General features: G+C 42.2%; 1 protein-coding gene across 10 annotated transcripts in view; it reads right to left on the bottom strand.

Moving 5' to 3' along the window:
* RBMS3 (RNA binding motif single stranded interacting protein 3) overlaps window positions 1–20,353 on the bottom strand; it is a gene marked incomplete at its 3' end in the record, with an annotated part of 741,806 nt that overhangs the window by 237,262 nt on the left and 484,191 nt on the right. The window lies entirely within an intron of this gene.

Below are 20,353 nucleotides of genomic sequence, written 5' to 3'. Positions count from 1 at the left end.
AGCAGATGATTCTGCCAGTAAATATGTTTTCTACAAATCTCAATTCTGAAAACGCTGTTTTCACAGCAGGGTGATTTTTTGCCATGGTATTGATGTGAAAAAAGAACAAACAAACAAGTAATTAAAATATGTAAACTCTCAATTCTTTAGCACAGCTCCAGGGGAAAAAAACCCTACATTTTTTTGGCCTTTTGCAAACTTTAACACATTTTTACAATAATGCCTCATTTTCGACTTACTGGAAACAGTATTTGCGAGTCAGCACAGCTGGCAGAGAACATGCTGCTTCCCTTCAGTGTGACTCTGGGTGCTTTGCTACCACACAGGGGTAGCATGGTTGCCTAGGGAGGTGGGAGCCAATCCGTGCCACCACAAAACTCCTAGGGGCAGGGCTCTCGAGGTGGATTGGAGTGAAGCAGGGCTGTCTTTAGCAGATGTGGCGCCGGGGTGAAAATATCCGCACAGCGCCCCCAAATTACCATGGATAGAGGGGGGCGTGAAGCTGCGCACTGCCAGCCATCTGGGAGGGGGCGCAACTCTCCCCCATGCAGCTGCGGGAAAGCAATTCCAGCAGAGGCTTGGGAGGGAAGCTGTGCCCCTCCAACCATATAGGGAAAGGGGAGGCCGCCGACAAAGCCTCGAGCCCCTGAGAGGCTGGCACCCTGGCGCGACGCGCCACTAAGCCCTATGGGAAAGATGGTTCTGGAGTGAAGACCCCCCAGGTCTGGTCTGCCCCTGGAACACATAAGGCCTACCCACCACAGTCTCTGGCTAGACTTCAAGGAAGCAGCATCAGAGGAGATCCAGGAGTTTTGGGGAGAGCCGAGAGGAAAAGGAGACATTCAAGAGAAATGCCATGAATTAAATGTCTTGTGCCTAGTCCACCATTCCATCTTTCTTGCCTCTATTCCAAAACATGTTTTAAACCACACTTGGTGCAAAAGTAAACACAATTGGAAAGCAAAGTATTATGCACACTTACTTGAAGTAAGCCATGCCTTGGGCATTTTATAAGGGAAGGCAGAGCATAAACTTACCGTAACAAATATAAACTCACTGCAACTCGTGTCATATAAACATGCTTTGGACTGGACTTCACAGCCCCTACCACTTCCACACATGAGTTTACAATACTTCATGTCCACCAAATGAGCTGTGGGATACTCCAGTTTCAGCCCCTGGCATCTCCCATTAAAAGCTCTACCTGGACAGCCCTGCCCGCTGCCGTCAACAAACCTTGTAAATGGGCCAGTGGCCTGACTCTGGATAGAACAGCTGCATGCCTAAGTCTGGATTTCAAAAGTGGAGCAAGAAGAGAGCAGGCACACTGCAGTGTGAAAGCTATCCTGCAAAGGATAGTACCCACCCACACTTCTGAATGAAACACCACCCTGGTCTTGTCTCTTTGCAATAACTATCTATTGGTGGGGCAAACAGCTCTTCTTTGGATGTGACCGGAGCACGTACTTGCCCCGATACAGAGGTGAACGTCTGCTGGTCTTTACATGGGCCACTGCTCTGGGCTCCTTCCAATCAAGGCCAACATCCAGAACAAGGCAGCAGCCACCAACCTAGATGGCGTTGAAGCAGAATTAGATCCATTCATGGAGGTAGGGCTAGCTAGAGAACAAAAGCAGCCCTCATGCTGCTTCTAGAGTTCCCATAGGCATCTTACTGGTGCAAATAGACTGGTGTCTAATACTGAGCATATCTGTCATTATTGGTTTACTGGCCTTCTCGGTAATGGCACCCACCTTGTGGAATGCCCTCCCATCAGATGTCAAGGAAGTAAACAACTGTCTGACTTTCAGAAGACATCTGAAGGCATCCCTGTTTTAGGGAAGTTTGTAATGTTTTATTGTGTTCTTAATATTCTGTTGGGAGCCACCCAGAGTGGCTGGGGAAACCTAGCCAGATGGGTGGGATATAAATAATAAATTATTATTATTCTAATTTGACTGGCGGAAAAAGGATGCTGAACTAGATAGTACTTTGATCTGGTGCATCATATGTTCTTAGTGACTCATAATGAAACATGCAGAATGGGTAACTCTTTCTCACTTTATATGCAAACATTTCTGGGTATAATAATGCTGAATGCCTCTATTTTCAGTTCTTAGGCTGAAGTGGTAGTGGAGAGGGAAGCAAGCCTCAGGTATCAGAAGTTTGGGGGACACTGGTCCAGCACTAAAGCAAATTGTGCCTCAACAGTTGCAGTCCCAGCACAATCACTAAGATCAATTAAAAAAGCATCATCACAAAAAGGCCACTCCAGCCCAACGTTATAATACAAAAATGAGTGCACCTTGCAGAAAACATCCGATCTGGTTTGGTTTCCCTGCTTTTAAAATGCAGCTCATTGCATATTATTGTCAGGCATCACTGCTTACATTTTCAAAATCAGCAAATAATTCCAATTTGAGGAACAGAAATTTTGCATTCTTAAACTGCTGTGCATGGTTCTTTTAAAAATTAGCCTGTTTTTGACATGAAGGGGCAGAAGGAGTTGTTACCACCTGCAATGCCTATTTCTGGTTGGTTAAAACAGCCAAGAGCAAAATAAATAAATAAATAGTACTCTAATGGGCATAGATTTTTAAAGCTGCCTTGCTTTTCAATTTCTCCTTTCAATTTCTCCTTTAAATGACAAACCCCAAACCCAGTGAGAATAAGCTTTCGTTTACAGTAAGAACTTGGTATCAATGATTTTTGAAGTGCAACATGTGTCATCTCTCTAATAGGCATACAAATATCGCTCTTGTCACAGACAGCATCATCCCTTATGTAAACCCAGCAAAGCATCAGCGAAGCACAACAAGATAGAAACAGTCATAAAATATCATTTATAAGCACCAGGGAAAAAGTCTACAGCTCTGAAGAGTGAGCTAAATAATAAATTGCTGGTGCTCTCGTTCTTTGTGGTGCTTTTTCAGTTAGAAGCTGCCGGTTCTCTTTTTTCCTTCTTTTTCGAAGGCTTTCCCCCCCAAACTGAACTTTGGTATCAATAGTTTAATGAAAATATCTGATCTCAGATGATGCATTCAGGAGGGAAAGCACACAGGAATTTGGAGGATAACTTGGTTCTTTCCCAAGTGGTGCTTTAGATAAGAAAGTACCAGTGCTTCAGATCACAAAGAACAGTTCAGTATACCCTTAGAACAAGTTCAGAGAGATGCCCCAGCAGTTAATCTAATTGTGGAATGGAAAAAGAGTTCAGCCTCTCCAGTATTCTCCATCTGTAAATTACATACTCAAAGATGAGTGCATTGGGTTGTGAATGATAGCACAGCCACAAGCTTTTTCCTCTTTTTTAAAGAGCTCTTTAACTGAGCCCAAAGCTCAGCAAATAACCAATTCTACCCAACCCTCATTTTTATCACAACAAAGGCTCAGAAATAATTAAAATACTGAGCTTAGTCTCATCCCTGCCTCCCCTCCACACAGCCTGCCCTGAAATGCAAGAGAGCCATGTGATTTGTCTCATGAAGGCAGAAGTTATCACAAAAAGAAACGTTTAGATCCAGCAGCCACAAAGAGACTGGGACAGAGAGCTTCCGGAGATCTCTGCAAATTAATGCATAAGGAAAGAGATTTCCCCTCTCCCCTCCTCCCCTGCTTTGAGTTTAATTTAGAAATGAACCAAAACAGTCGAGGCCACCAACATCAGCCAATAAAGAAGGCTGTGTTAGGGCTATAATTGACCATATTGGCTGTACTTGGCAGATCACATACCGGACTGAAAACATCCTATGAATAAATGGGATTGCAGCAATTTAAGCTATCTTCAAAGAAACCTCTGCCTTGAACAGCTTCAAAGTGAAGGCAGAAGGGGACTGTGCGAGGAACACTTTATTAGAGGACGAAGAAACAAACGAGAATTGCTAAACGGAACCTGCAGGTTCAGAAGTGGAATATTTCTGTTTATCAGATGACGGCGCCAAACAACAGGGCAGGGTTGTTCCTTCTTGTTCTGCATGTAAGCATCTTGCTAGCCACTGTCAGGAACAGCATCCCAAACTGCATATGCATCCCAAGCGATCTCTTCTTACCAACTTTTACAGTTCGGGAGCCTACACAGCGGTCCTATGCAAGCTTACGTACCCATAAGTAATTCCCACTGTGTTACTCCATAAAAGGTGTGTACAGGATTGCAGCCTCATTCATTCTCCTTCCTTAAGAAGGGTAAAGCACTCCCGTTATCTGGTGCACACAGGGAAACCACGCGAGAGAAGGGCACAGATTTGTGAAACAGGAAACCACAAGTGGGATCTGCAACAAAACAGTATGGAGGGCTCCTTTCCAGGGTTCCAGCCCGCCAAACCCTCTTTCAAGATACTGTACTACATTTAACACACACACTTTCTATTTCCCCCAACTGTGGCCACTGAACATGCTCAGTTCTCAGTAGGCTATGATTTGAGGTTCAGTTTAGGAATAATAGAATTGTAGAGTTGGAATGGACCCTTAGGATCAACCAGTCCAACCCACTGCAAAGTAGGAATACAGGGATCAAACCTGTAACCTTGTTGTGATCAGCAACATGCTCTAACCAACTGAGTTATCAGGGCAGGCATATAACCATTCGGATATCTGATTACAAGGGCTTCTGTGCCATGAATGGTTTAAAAGGTAAAGGGACCCCTGACCATTAGGTCCAGTCGTGGGTGACTCTAAGGATGTGGTGCTCATCTTGCTTTATTGGCCGAGGGAGCCGGTGTACAGCTTCTGGGTCATGTGGCCAGCATGACTAAGCCGCTTCTGCTGAGCCAGAGCAGCGCACGGAAACGCCGTTTACCTTCCCGCCGGAGTGGTACCTATTTATCTACTTGCACTTTTATGTGCTTTTGAACTGCTAGGTTGGCAGGAGCAGGGACCGATCAACGGGAGCTCACCCCATCGTGGGGATTTGAAGCGCGGCCTTCTGATTGGCAAACCCTAGGCTCTGTGGTTTAACCCACAGCGCCACCCGCGTCCCGTATGAATGGTTTAGCCCTGCACAAATAAGGACTTGAAGGTCTGAAGGTTGTTGTTGTTTTGGTACATCAGCAAGGCTCAGGTTTCTCCCAAGCCTGTCGATGTCTTGTGTTGGGATAGTGCCGTTGCCTACATATGGAGAATGAGTTCACTGTCAACATATACATACATATATATATAATGGCTTGTAAGGCATTGTTGGCATATAACACCACAACAGCTGTTGTGTTGTGAAGAACATAAGCTTCCTTAGTCCAGTTCAGATTGTTTGTCCGTCTGGTCCAGTAATGTGCTGCCAGTAACTGAACCCAGGGCCTTCTGCACACAAAGCATCTACCCCACAACTCAGCTAGATGGCTTTCCAAATTGCTTTGGCAGGTATGGTCCAGGCTTTCAGCTTGCTTGTGAGGCTTCTGTACTAGCCAAGATGCGGGTGGCACTGTGGTCTAAACCACTCTAGGGCTTGCCAGTCGGAAGGTCGGCAGTTTGAATCCCCAAGACAGAGTGAGTTCCCATTGCTCTGTCCCTGCTCCTGCCAACCTAGCAGTTCGAAAGCATGCCAGTGCAAGTAGATAAATAGGTACCACTGTGGCAGGAAGGTGCGCTCTAGTTTCCATCACGGTGTTCCATTGCACCAGAAGCGGTTAAGTCATGCTGGCCACATGACCCAGAAAGCCGGCTCCCTCGGCCTGAAAGAGAGATGAGCGCCGCAACCCCATAGTCACCTCTGACTTGACTTCACCATCCAGTGGTCCTTTACCTTTTACCTACCAGCCAATAGTTGATTGATATATACACGTATTCCACGCTACCCAAATGCCTTACGATTTCTGACACTCTGCGGAACATTCGTGTGTTGCTTCTGTTAAATATCACTGCATGATGTGATAAAAAGTTACACCTAACTGATAAATTTTATCTGTGATGGGTGCTTTCATGTACAGGTGCCACTGTGGTCACTGATTGGCATGTATAGGCAGACTCTGCACTAGGCAAGCAAAGGGCAAGGTCGTAGCTCATGTTTTGTGTGCAGAAGGTTGCAGGTTCAAGCCACAGCAGATGGGGCTGGGAAAGATTCTTGCCCCAAACCCTGGAGAGACATTGCCAGTAGACAATACTGAACCAGATGGACCAAGGGTTGTATCCAACTAAGTTTTACTCAGAGTAGTCCCATAGATGTTATCAGACCTACATTACTCACGCCCATTCAATTCAACAGGTCTACTAGCACTAGATACAACCCCAAGAGGCTCAATACATGGCAGCTTCCTATGTTCTTGCAGACAAAACCAAAATCTTCCGGCAAATCATTATTTTTATCAACTACTGTATTCCCTCCAATTATCTGATTAGAACACAGCACCCTCTTGACCTCAAGAGGCAGCTGCCATGATTATCTAGGTGTAAAAAAACGATGGAATAATTTCAAGCTTCTATTGTTATGAGATTCCAATTTGAAACTTACACAGTATAATTCAAAATGAATTCAACAGAATTATTCATCGCATTAGGAAACATCTCAAGTATTAGTGCAATGGTGTCCTAGATTCCCATCAGGCTCCTTTTCACAACCATTATGCTGGTCTTTAAGCCCCCAATTCAGTACATTATTTAAGCCCACACTGACATTTAGCTATACATGTATGTTTAATTAAGGCCACTCAGAATCAAGCATATGCCTTATTACTTTACTAAATCTTACTCGTCTATAACGTAAGAGTTGAAATTTGAGTAAGGTCTTGTTAATGGCTTTGGTCTGGTCTCCATTTGAAAGACGGGGGAGCTATTAAAAGGATGGAATTGAGTTTGGGATAAAGCCATTATTCTTGTTGCCAAACAATCAAATTATGAAACAAATTATAACAAATGGTGTAGAATATGGATCCTGCAGAGTGCAGTTCCAGATAAATAAACTGAGCTGATAAGAAGAAAAACCTAACCATACGTTTCGGAAAGACTTGGAGTGCTCTGTGTTTAATAGCAAAACCAGCTGAAGAACACCACCTCACAAAAGCGAAAGCACTGGGATTTTAGGAAATGTGAAAATGAACAGCAGCAGCACACGTTCAAAGTCAGACTCACCCAAAACTCGGCATAATCGCCTCAGAGATAACCACAGCTATTTGCTATGCTTAGAATAGGAAATAGTTTTGGTGACCCAGAAACTATAGAGTGGTCAAGCTGTCTTTTTAGAAACAACTCAATTATGAGCCTGTGGCATTTGGAGATGACTGAGGAGGTGGACCTGATCTCTCCTAATCGCCCTACTTGCCACCCCAACTTTCAATCCCTAACCCCTGTTAGGTGTCAGTCCTATTTCTTACACACACACACACACACACAAGCACACCACACACACACAGCCTCAATGCGAGCAGAAGGCATTGTTTATACATCATGACTTCCTAAAAATAGCGGCAGCTCGTTTCAGCAATGCCAAGCTCTTCCCTTTGTGCACCAATGTGAAGCTCTCCACTGCAATGAAGGAGCAGTCGTACGGGCAAGTTGCCGCATCTGAAAACATCGAATTGGGGCGGAGTTCCCAGCTTGCCACAGGGACATCCTTAGCTTATGCTTGCAAAGCCCATTTCAATGAAAAGCTTGCAAATGCATTGAGAGGTCAGTCAAAGAAATATAGTGTGAAACTAGTGTGGCCAGAAGGAAATCAGCCCTGAGTGCTCCCTGCAAGGACAGATCCTGAAGCTGAGGCTCCAATACTTTGGCCACCTCATGAGAAGAGAAGACTCCCTGGAAAAGATCCTGATGTTGGGAAAGATGAAGGGCACAAGGAGAAGGGGGCGATAGAGGACAAGATGGTTGGACAGTGTTCTCGAAGCTACCAACATGAGTTTGACCAAACTGCGGGAGGCAGTAGAAGACAGGAGTGCCTGGCGTGCTCTGGTCCATGGGGTCACGAAGAGTTGGACATGACTAAACAACTAAACAACAAGTGTGGCCAGAGGCAGGGTGCAAGAGTCAAGCTTTCCCCCTTTTCTGCATTGGCAAAGCAGGCCCAGGGCAAACTGAGAAGAAATGGGTCTTGGCTTCAACCCAGAAATGAACTCACCTCATCTGGAAACCATGGCTGCTGCCCAGATGGTAGTGGGGGTGTAACTGCACCCCAGTTCTTAGCAGTGACCAAAGGTATAGGGAAGTCACTGGCTGGTGGTGAGAAGGAAGGTTTTCAAGGGTTGCAGAACCTGAAAGGCAGGCAATGCTGGAGAGCAGAGTTTGATTTCAAACTCTGAGCTTCCATACCGTGCAAGTTGGAGGCTAACCAGCAAAGTCTAGACCAGGCTTCCTCAAAGTCGGCTCCCCAGATGTTTTGAGACTACAGTTCCCTCATCCCTGACCACTGGTCCTCCTAGCTAGGGATCATGGGAGTCGTAGGTAAAAAACATCTGGAGGGCCGAAATTGAGGAAGCCTGGTCTAGATCAGAGGGTAGGTACTATGAAGCACTGGTGCTAGTCAGAGGCTTACTGAAGGCTTCCTGCACAGACATTATGTGTCCTGGTTCCCATCTCCATGGAGATCAGGGAGCTACAGGGGCAGTGTTCTGCTTCTGAGACCACACTCTGCTAAGCCAGAGGTTCACTGCCTTTGTAATTGGGAAAGTAGAGTAAATGCTAGCTTCTGCTCTTCACAAATGCAATGCGCTGAACTTAAATTATTACCAAAGAGTGGGCTGCAGTGTCCTTGACGATTTAAGGCATGCTTTCCAAGGCTGGAACGAACACATGTCGCAAACTGAGCACCGGGTTCTTACACTTCATAGCTGCGGTTGAACAACTCACACATGTGGTGTTTGGAGTTTCCTCAGCACGAAAGGAAAATAGGCATCGCTCTGCAATGCTTAACTCATTTTCCGGATTCGTATTTCCTGCTTGCTAGATATAAAGGGTTTGAAAGCCATGCACAACGTTTTCCAAAATACTGCGTTGTCTAAGCACTCCAAAATGAGTGCCCTGTTTTCTCTAGTTGACGTACTGCTCATTTCTGTAGTATAATGTTTTACCTAACTAGAGCTGGGAAACAGTAAAAAATAATAATTTATGATTAAGTCTGATGCCATCTCAGCTAGTGTTACACTACATAAAGTGATCCTAATTCTCCTGCAATGCATATCAAAGTAGGGCCAAGGGAATTCACAAGAGCCATCAAAGCAGCATAGAACAGATTTCATATGAATACATTATCACATGACTTGCTGGTTATCTCTTCTGGCTCAGTTTCCTGGGAAATTTTTCATAGTCAAGAAATCTTTCATACTTATTCATGAATCGTCTTGTTTTATAAAATGAACTCATTCATTCTTTTATTTTCCTAGCCCATCCAGTGCATTGCATCATGGCAGGCACTGAAACACAGGAAAACCGCTTAGCCAACTCAACAAAGAATTCTCACTGTTGACTATTCCCCAAATCCACCAGTCTCTTTCCACAACTCCTGGATTCTGTCTTCACTCCACCTGCTCTCTGCCAGATTCTAGACTACCCCAGTTATCACACAGACAGCTGTATGAAATCAAGAGTTAAATAAATGTTATTAAATACTGGAAACAATTTTACTTATTTATCTGATAGTTTTTCATCCTGATTTTTAGAAACAAATCAACCATTACATTTTTGCAAAGCAAACCTAAATGGGGCAGATGATCAGTGGAATCACCACTACATCTAAAGTATTGATGACTTGTGGCTGTCAGGGTAGATGGTAAAGTTGGGCTTTAAAACATTTAGCTATGACCGCTAAATGACTGATGTGCTTGAAGACAGGGTCCCATTAAACTTTGAATCCTGAAGAACATACCATCTTATTTGGAAACATTCTGTGCTCTATCGGCCACAGGAGAAGTACCAGCGGCAGCTTCCTGACTGCCTGGGCAAGGCTCATTCATACATACATACATACATACATACTTTTCAAGTTTATACATTTCACAAATTTTATACATTTCACAAATTTTACACTCATTTTGACATTTCAAAACCTGACTTCCACCCCCCTCTTTCTGTGGTTCCTTAAATTTATTTTTTAATATCTTCTGCATATCCAAATTAATTTGCTCATTTATTCATCTTCTTTCAATATATACTGTTATAAAACTGCAGGTTGTTACAATAATCCTGCCAATGTTTTTATCTGTTTATAATTTATCTGTAAATATTCATTTCCATTCTTTGATTATAAAAAAAATATTGCTATCTTGATTTCTTATTCTTCCGGTAAGTTTTGCCTTTTCCGCAGATTTCATAAGTTTTTGTATCCATTCTTCCTTTACTGGGACTTCTGCTTCTTTCAGTTTTGGGGCAAGTAACATTGTTTCTGCTGTAGTACCACACGTGAATAAGTTTTTATATATTTTAGGTAGTTCTGGCCCTATAATTCCCAAAATAAAAGCTTTTATTATTATTTACAAAGGTTATTTTAAACACCGTTTTCATTTCATTATACAGTGGTACCTCCAGTTGTGGACAGGATCCATCCCGGAGCTCTGGTCGGATCCCAAGGTTTCTGCAATCAGAGGTGCCTGTTCTGCACATGCGCACGGTGCGGTAGAGCATTTCTGCGCATGCGGCAAAACCCAGAAAAATACTTCCGGGTTTGCCGTGAGCTTAACCCGAAGGATACGAATCCAGAGGTGCATGCAACTAGAGCATGGGTAGGCAAACTAAGGCCCGGGGGCCGGATCCATCTCAATCGCCTTCTCAATCTGGCTTGCAGACGGTCCGGGAATCAGTGTGTTTTTACATGAGTAGAATGTGTCCTTTTATTTAAGATGCATCTCTGGGTTATTTGCGGGGCATAGGAATTTGTTCAATTTCCCCCCAAAAAATATAGTCCAGCCACCTGCTGAAAAAGTTTGCTGACCCCTGAACTAGAGGTACCAATGTATATCATATCCCAGTAAGCCTTAACGTTACTACAAGACAAAGCTTACTACAGGCAACGCTCAGCCTGCAGTGGATTGCCCCCACCCAACACACACCAGTGGTGTTGCCTCCATGCTGGTCAACATGGGGGATGGGGTTATAAACTTAAGAGCTGTATCCAATGCTGCTGTTCCGACTGTGCAGCAGATGTCCACTTGTGCAACAGAATTTCCCCCATCTCACACTTGCAGCACCTTGCACACCCTCAAAATCTGTTGCAAGCACTGGAGGACCCACTGAAGCAGATGTTGGGGGTTCACAGGGAGGGGAGAGAAAGCGGGTGCCCTGTTGCCCAAACATAATACTGCTTGTACAGCACTGGATACAACTTGATTAAAAAAAAAAAATACTTACAAAATAAAACCTAATAGTGGCTTGTTTTTAATCAGGCATAGGCAAACTTGGCCCTCCATATGTTTTGGGACTACAACTCCCACCATCCCTGACCACTGGTCCTGTTAGCTAGGGATGACGGAGGTTGTAGTCCCAAAACAGCTGGAGGGCCGAGTTTGCCTATGCCTGTCTTTAATCATTGTTCCTGATATATCTCATAGATCGTCATCCTTATTTTCTGTTGAATTCTTCATGATTGTATATTGTATTCTAGGCGGTCAAATATATTTATCTGAAGTTATCCTTTTAGTCATTCAAAGTGTTTTTCATTGATTATCCAACTGAGCAGCTCTACTTATCAGTCCTGTTGCCGGCATACAGCCGGTTGGAAAACAGTTATTTATTTATTAAATTTGTTGCCACTGTGCATGGCTTGGTGTTCCTGTGAAGTAGGTTTAAACACAGTCTGATGATAAATACCCAGTGAAAAAACTGTCAAGCGCCTGGGCAGAAGAAAGTTGACTGGAGGTCAGGAATGGCAAATTTCAAACAAATCAGGCTTGCTTAAAAGTCTTCTTCCTCTGAAAAGTATGACAGAGCCATCACCGACTTTAACTGCAACAACTCTGGGAAAACTATTTTTAAAAAATGAAATAAAAACTACATGAAATTTTGTGAGTGTAACCACTGAAGACTAACACAAAGCAGTCAATGTAAGCTGTTCTGCATATTGCCTTCAACTCTTTCATGAACAGTACTTTTGATTGAGTGATGGTAACTGAAAATAGCTCCTCTGAGGATTTCGTGCCCAAAATTAATTTGACTCATGTTTATCTGATGTGGTATTATAAGGAGCTTCCATACCTGATTAGGTTTTTTTGGTGCAATACCAAAAAGTTTGGGTGAGGGTGTGATGTACATTGATTGATTCATTACACAAATGTTTCCTGTCTGTGTTGTGTTGTGTTAGTGGAGTTACGCACGGTAACTTAAAGTGAGTTTTTTTAAAAAAATAATAATAATCCTAATAGACATACATTAATATTTTAATGATTGTCATTATTGCATTATTAAAATGAACATCCCAAAAGTGTTACACAAGGGCTTTCCACCTTCTCATGTCGCCTAACCTTGGTTTCCTTACATGGCGGCCGGAAACATTAATTATTTAGCCTTACTTTTTTTTTAACTTTCTAAACTTTCATCATAAACAGCTGCTTAGCTCCTGGAAGGCCTGTTTTGGAGGAGAACAGGAGGATTTGAAGCAAAATAGCAGCCTAAGCAAGCAGCAGAGAGAGGAATCCTTTTTGCAAAGTGGATGGTACCTTCCTTTTGCTTTCATCCCTGAAGATCCATTGCAAGTTAATTAGGAATTATTATTGAGACAGTACATCTCAAGCCTAACTATAAGTACTATTTGAGACAGTTAAATGTTTTCACGAGATGGACAGATTTTTATACTGTGTTTTCGTGTGCAATTGGATAGAAACCTATACTTCTAACAGATGTCGAGTTCCTCATCAAACGCTCTGGAATGTTGTCAGCCTCATTACAAAAGTATTCTGAACAATTTCCATGCTGCTTAAGTCTCCAAAGTTTCTATGGAGGTCTTACTTGGTCTTTATGGTGTAAATGATGAAAACAATTTTACTGAAGCCTTACTACGGCTCTTAATGAATGCTTTGCTTTAGAGAAAACTCAGATAATTAAGAAGATTAAAATAGCAACTCTGAAGTTTCAACGCCAAAAGATTCAGATTTATTATCCTGCTGCGATATCGTAAAAAGTGGCCAGGGGTGACGGAGTCAAAAGAACTGGTGTTTGAACACACACAAACCCATCACCCAAAATGGGATCTAGAATGCCGGGGTTTATTTATTTCAACTAAATAATAATAATTGGCATCAAGTGCAAAGCTAAGTAGCCTTTAGATGGGTAGTAATTATGTAGTAATTATCAATAAGTTATTCATAAAAAGAGTGGGAGGGAGAGTTGCAAACTGAAAACCATCATCCTGACTGCAGAACTCAAAGCTTTCTATGCAATTTGGCCCTGGTTTCTTATATCATACGTGTTTATATAAATTTATTTCTTAGATTTCCCGTCTTTTTACTCCACAAGGCATCAGTCCTCTACATGGTTCTAGCACCTCCTCATTTAATCCCCATAATGACTCTGTGAGGTAGTTTAGGCAGTGATTGGTCCAAGGTCACCCCAGGAGCATCATAGCTGAGTAGGGATTTGAATACTGATCTCCCAAGGTCCATGTTTGACACTCTAACCATGATGGCAGAGATGGAATTCCATCTACTCATGTTGTCATGTACGTACTGCTGTGAGCTTCTCAAAATGATCTATAATACATTGCTGAGGAAAGTTTTCTGGAAGCAAAGCAGAAACAACTGGATACCTCTCCTAGGAAAATGTAAGTATTTAATATTAAGCATCTACTTTAAAGAACCAATATTTGAGCTAGGCAAGAAACAACACCAACCTATGAGTGCTAAATGAAGAAAACTGGCTGACCAGATAAATTTGGGAACATCATTCGGCTCCTCCATGATAATATGACAATAACAATCACAGATAACAATGGCTCTCAAAGTGAACCATTCACAGTGGAATCAGGTGTTGAACAGGGTTGTGTTATTGCCCCAACTCTATTCATTATTTTCATTGCCATGATCCTACACTTTGTCAAAGGGAAACTCCCCACCCAAGTGGAAATCATATATCGAACAGATGGAAAGCTCTTCAATCTGAGCAGGCTGAAAGCAAAGAGTAAGGTTACCGTAACCTCCGTCACAGAGCTTCAGTATGCTGATGACAACGTAGTGTGTGCACGCTCAGAGGATGACCTCCAAACCATCCTAAATATCTTCTCAGAAGCTTACAAAAAGCTTGACCTATCACTCAACATCCAAAAAAACCCCAAAGTGCTGCACCAACAAGCACAAAATAACTGCTATGCAGCGCCACAAATCCAATTTAACGTTGTAATGTTGGAAAATGTCGATTACTTCTCCTACCTGGGAAGTTATCTTTCCACAAGAGCAGTTATCTAGGCAGTTATCTTTCCACATTGATGCCAAAATCCAGCATCTCCTGAGAGAAACGTGCTAAGAGGAAGGCACGCTTGGCAAATCCACACTGTGATCAACTCCCACCCAGAAACCAATGTCCGCACCGTGTAAGGATGTGTGGATCCAGAATTGGCCTCCACAGTCACTTACAGTCTCATTGTTAAAACATGTTTATGGAAGACAATCTTACTCGGCTACGAGTGACCACCAAAGAAGAAGATGATTTGGGGCTAGGCAAGAAACAACAACACCCTATAAGTGCTAAATTAAGAAAACATTCCTTTAAACAAGATGTAGAAACAATCCACTCTCCTTTATTTTGTCCACGTCTTCTTGAAAACCTCTTTCATGATTTAATATATGGCCCTGCCAAGGTCTTTTTCACACTGAGATTCCAAACTTCAGCTTCAATACAAGATGCATTGAAACCAACAGCTTTCTGTTTGTGGAGTCACTGAGGACATTTATCACCATTACCATTATTTCTGATGCTCATGCTATTATTTTTGCTCATGTACCCATAACGTAGTCACTCAATCACAAGAAGCTATGAGCAGGATTGGGAGAACCCTGCAATTTGTGGAAATGTAAAAAGTCAGTGGGAATAGGGTGGGACAATGAGCTAGTAGTATTTCTACTCAAACTTAAATACCAAGTTTGACCTAAAGGAGTAAGTCATGAAAACTGATTGAAAGGTGTTAGTTAGTCACTTAGTTACAACAAGATACAAAATAATATCCAGCCTTAAGTTTCCTATCCACTGAAAGACAGAATGCAGCATTCATAGCAAACTAGAGTACCACTGATACCTGGGTGTTATGACCTCCTCACCGGTACTGGGTTCAAGTGACAGAAACTCCAGTCGTCTTCTTGCCAGGGATTTCCCTTGGATGCACAGAGTACAGTTGCCACTGGCTTCAACACAGGCAATGGTGCAGGAGGCAACTGTAGACTATGGGGTTAATGGCCTTACAAGCCTCCCTTTCTAGATGACAGTGTGCATTGCTTCACTTACTTCACAATCAAAACAAAAAAAATTCCTTCCAGTAGCACCTTAAAGACCAACTAAGTTAGTTCTTGGTATGAGCTCATACCAAGAACTAACTTAGTTGGTCTTTAAGGTGCTACTGGAAGGAATTTTTTTTGTTTTGACTATGGCAGACCAACACGGCTACCTATCTGTTACTTCACAATGTGATACACAGTCCCTTCTGCATTGGGGGCCCCCTACTGCTCATTCCCCTGAGTGGCAATGGACTTCTTCCCAAACACTGTGCTATGTTGCTGTGGTTTTGCAACGCTAAAAACAATATTAGCTTAAAACAGCAGCAAACCAGGTGCTCTCCTTACCACCTCACCCAGAAGACCTCACACTGAAGAAGGCCTTTCCCATAATATTAGAAAAATGCAACTTGTGCTGCTGATAGAAGTTGTGTGACTCATGCAACACGTTGGCGATTAATATTTAATTAATATAATTAATATAATTATGTAAATTATTGTTTACATAATAATTATGTAAACAATAATTATACATACTTTATCAACCTTCTGAGAAAAATACAAAACATTTAAACAAAGCCACAAAGACTTGCGAATTACCCAGCCTAAAAGAAACTTATAATGTCTGGTTTCAATAGATTTTTTCAAATGCTTAACTCAGTTTATTAGATAAGTTCAGTCTACCTGCAAGCCCCAGTTAAAGGGCCCTATCAGGGGCGAACAGCGGCCTTTTTATTATTTGGACTGGCAGGGCGAAACAGGTGCAAAACACCAGCACCCTGCCATCTACAACTTCATTGTCTACAACTTTATTAACATCTATTAAGGAAATCAGCCCTGAGTGCTCACTGGAAGGTCAGATTGTGAAGCTGAGGCTCCAATACTTTGGCCACCTCATGAGAAGAGAAGACTCCCTGGAAAAGACCCTGATGCTGGGAAAGATGGAGGGCACAAGGAGAAGGGGACGGCAGAGGACGAGATGGTTGGACAGTGTTCTCGAAGCTACCAGCATGAGTTTGACCAAACTGCGGGAGGCAGTGGAAGACAGGAGTGCCTGGCGTGCTCTGGTCCATAGGGTCACGAAGCGTCGGACATGACTAAACGACTAAACAACAACAATCTACAACTCTACTAGCACCTTTCCCATAATGTGGAAAAACGAGGCAGGCCAATTCTGACGTCACCAATGCAACAGTAAAAAGAAAAAAGGAAAGGAAAAATAAATAAGGGGGCATGAAGAGGAGTGGGACAAAGGTTGGCAGGAAGAGGAACAGCAGCCGGGCAGCAGAAGAGCAGCCACCGACCTCAGGCGGCACAATCGCTTGTGCCACGGCTACAAACCTTGAGCTGGCTTTCAATACTCCAATTCACTTGTCTCAAATGCCTGCATGTGCATAGTTGTGGTTTCAACAATGGAGAACAAAAGATGAGATAAGTACAGGGCAAAAGAGGAGCAAGTGGAGAATTCCTGAAGAGAACCACTCAGCTTTTGTCAGGAACTCTGGGTTCAGTAACTCAAAGGCACTTCACCTCTCTTCCGGTATAACTCCACTTCACCCTTATTCAGGTACAACCTCAACTTTAATCCTCTTCTCGTTCACCATTTTTGTCCCATTTTTTTGAAATGCAGATAATGCTTGCTGCAGCCTGCTTCACAGTGACCTTTGGAGACTTAATTAATATTGGAAGTATGTAATGTGAGATTCTCAGGTGAAGGAACTACAGGAATTCTAAATTGCATCAATATTTCATGCTTTCTGCATTGAGATTCCGATCTTGGCTGGCATAATCATTCAGCTAATTCACCCTTATGGCTCATTTCCATAAGCAGCCTCAGAAAAAGTTTCAAAACTTCTCTGGCAAAAAAAGATTCATCGGAAACAAAATCGCCCTCTTTCGAAAAAGTTGTCAGGAAAGGTAAATCAATTGACAGGTGTCAGTTTTCAGAGGGTGTCTACTCCAGCCACATTTGTCCAACTGTTGCCATTTCCATGAATTACTGCCCATCATTTGTGGGCATTGTCACTGTATTATGTGATATGGGTACCCCCCTCATTATATAGTGATATGCTGTGCAGGGTTTACAGCAGAAGACATTTTTTAAAAAAGAAGGTTTACCTGATGGATGACCCACTCACTTATGGGGCAGGAAATGTTTTTTTTTATTATTGCTTTTAGAGTTTACTAAAGTTATTTTATTGTTTTTTGAACTTGTGTTTTATTCTGGAGGGTTTAAATCTTGCACACTGCTTCAATCTATTAATTGTTGTTATTGTTGTTGTTGTTAAAATATGTATACCACCCTTTATCTGAAGATCACAACAGAAAAATACAAAGTGGTCTATGAATACAGTACAAAGCAGTCTATTAATTTGTTAAATAAGGGGAGTGGGGCGAGTTGAAATCTCTGCCCCAGGTTAGAGGGGATCAGTGTGAACCAATTCATTATGCAAGTTGGCTTTCAACAGAACATTAAAAACAGAATAAAACTTCAAACATTAAAAACTTCCCTAAACAGGGCAGATAAAAGTTCAAATATTAAAGAACTAAAGTCAACTTGTGGAAGGGCCTGCATATTCCAAAATCTCTCATATTGGGCCCTCATGCTTCCATAAATACAAATCAAATCAAATATTTATTATTGTGGTCAATGGCTAGCACCAAAGAACAAGATAAGAAGCACATAAAGACATTATCCGAATGTGTGTAATAGAGAATAATAATAATAATAATAATAATAATAATAACAACAGAATAAGACAGAGTGAAATAAACGGGGCATCAACATCTTAAAAGATGTACCGTAATCATGTCACCAACTCCAAAGAAGAAAATGACAAAATGTCTGGAATCGATCCCTGATGGGCTTCCATAAAGACTGTTTGTTTGAAAATTGCAATCTGTTCAAAATTTGGACAGAAACCTCTAGCTCTTCAGATGTTCTTTGGACAGAAAACAAATCGCAGAACAACACATCCTACTAAGGATGAATTTACATGTTTATATTTACAGAGGTTTCTAACTACAAGACTACAGAGCTCCGAAATCTTTTGTGCTTGCTCCTAGTTGAGCACATTGGAAGCATCCCTATGGAAAAACCATGAATTTGAGGTATTTAGAACAATTTCATTATCTGAACTCCATGGTTGCATCTCAAGGTCCATTTGTATATAATTGGCACAACTGACAGCAAAGAGTTTCACCAAAAACATTTTGGGGGAAAGGCAAGATAGAAATTGAATATATAACACAACAATTTATTTAGATGACTTATATAGCACCATTAACGTACGTCAATTTACACCAAGGTCAAACAACACCCACACACCCACACCCATATATAAATGTATTAAAATCCATAAAATAACACGATCATTAAAATGCAAAGCACAACAACACATAACAATTTAACTAGGTAGCAGTTTATTAAGTACAGCAGCAAATTAAACCTTTTTTTTCTAGTCAGGTGTCTCCTCCAAATGCCCGTTGAAAAAGATGTGTTTACAAACCACCCCAAACTATATAAAGATGTGGCCAGACACACCTAAGAAGGGAGGGGTTCCGCATGTGAGGAGCCAGCACTAAGAAGTCTCTTCCCAGGACCTCCACACCACACACTTCAACCTGCGTAGGGCCTCATCTGCTGATCTTAAAAGCATAGGCAGTTTGATATGAAGGAAAGTGTTTTTGTAGTATTTGGGTCCCCTACTTTTGAGGTCTTTAAATGTTAAAGTAAGCACCTTTAATTGGTCCCAGAAAACAATTTGCAACCAATGCAGACACTTCCAAATAGGAGCCATATGCTTGTGGCTGGCTGCCCCTTTCAGCTGTGATTCGCACTCGTTGCAATTTCTGGTCCATATTCAAGGACAACCCTGGGTAGAATTCATTACAATGGTCCAACTTGGAGGTTACCAAAACACAAGTAACCATAGCCATAGTTACACAGAATGTGGCACAGACAAATGCACATCATTTCATTAGACTGAGGGTGGATTCTAGTTTCCCCCCCTCCATAATCAATCAATCAATCAATCAATCAATCTCTTGTTCTTGGACACCAGCCAGTGCCCCGAGCAACTACCAATAATATTGAAATACAATGCAAAGAAGATAAAAACAACAATTAAAATTTTATCAACCAATCAACAGCAATCTTTAAACCACAATGAAGTCCATTGTAAACTCTCTGCTAAATTGAGCAATGAACCACAGTCTGGTGAAATGCAAGCATTTAACATGACACCTAAATGTCAGCAATATGGGGGACAATCAGGAGACAGTTGCACAGACAGAGAGGCCACCACTGAGAGGCCTCTGCCTCGTGTTACCGCTGCATGGACTTTGTCCACAGCCGGCTCCACAAGCATGACCTCCCATGCAGATTTAAAAAACTAGCGAGAAGGTCACGGGGGATTTATCTTATATATTTGCTTATCTTTATTTAAAGCATTTGCATATCACCTTTCATCTAAGCAATCTCAGAATGGCAAGCAATAGGTATACATAATGAATTATTCATATGCAATAAAACCATACCGTTCGGCAGAATGTGAGGTGGCAGCTAGAAAACGCACAGCAGGCCGAGAGAGTAAGGAAAATAAATTGCCTGGGGAAACAGAAGTGTCCCAGAACCTGGCGCAGCCAGATCATTTGAGATCCCCATTAAAAGGAGGTTGCTAAAAAATAATTTAATCTGCAATGGGCTCTACAATCAATACACGGTCGCCAAAGTTCCTCATGCGTGCAAAAACCAGGCAATCTGTGTGTCCCTGCTGCATTTTGCCAAGCCAAGATTCTCTGCTGGAGAACCAAGACATGCAAATCTATAATGCGGATTTGTCTTCTGGGGTATCCAGCAGGTGCACTCGCTGGATCCATCAATTGTCCGATACTGCATGCAACCTCTCATGACCAAAGCGAAGCCCCTTATGATCTCAACATCTGCATATGCTTTGCAGCTTAAGCCAAGGGCACTGTCTCCAGCAACCTTTCCCCCATAAGCCATCTCAGGTTTATGCAGAATG

Source organism: Podarcis gaigeae (genome assembly GCF_964106915.1).
Source record: "Podarcis gaigeae genome assembly, chromosome: 12".
Taxonomy (NCBI): Eukaryota; Metazoa; Chordata; class Lepidosauria; order Squamata; family Lacertidae; genus Podarcis; species Podarcis gaigeae.
This window is presented reverse-complemented; position numbering and strand designations above follow the sequence as displayed.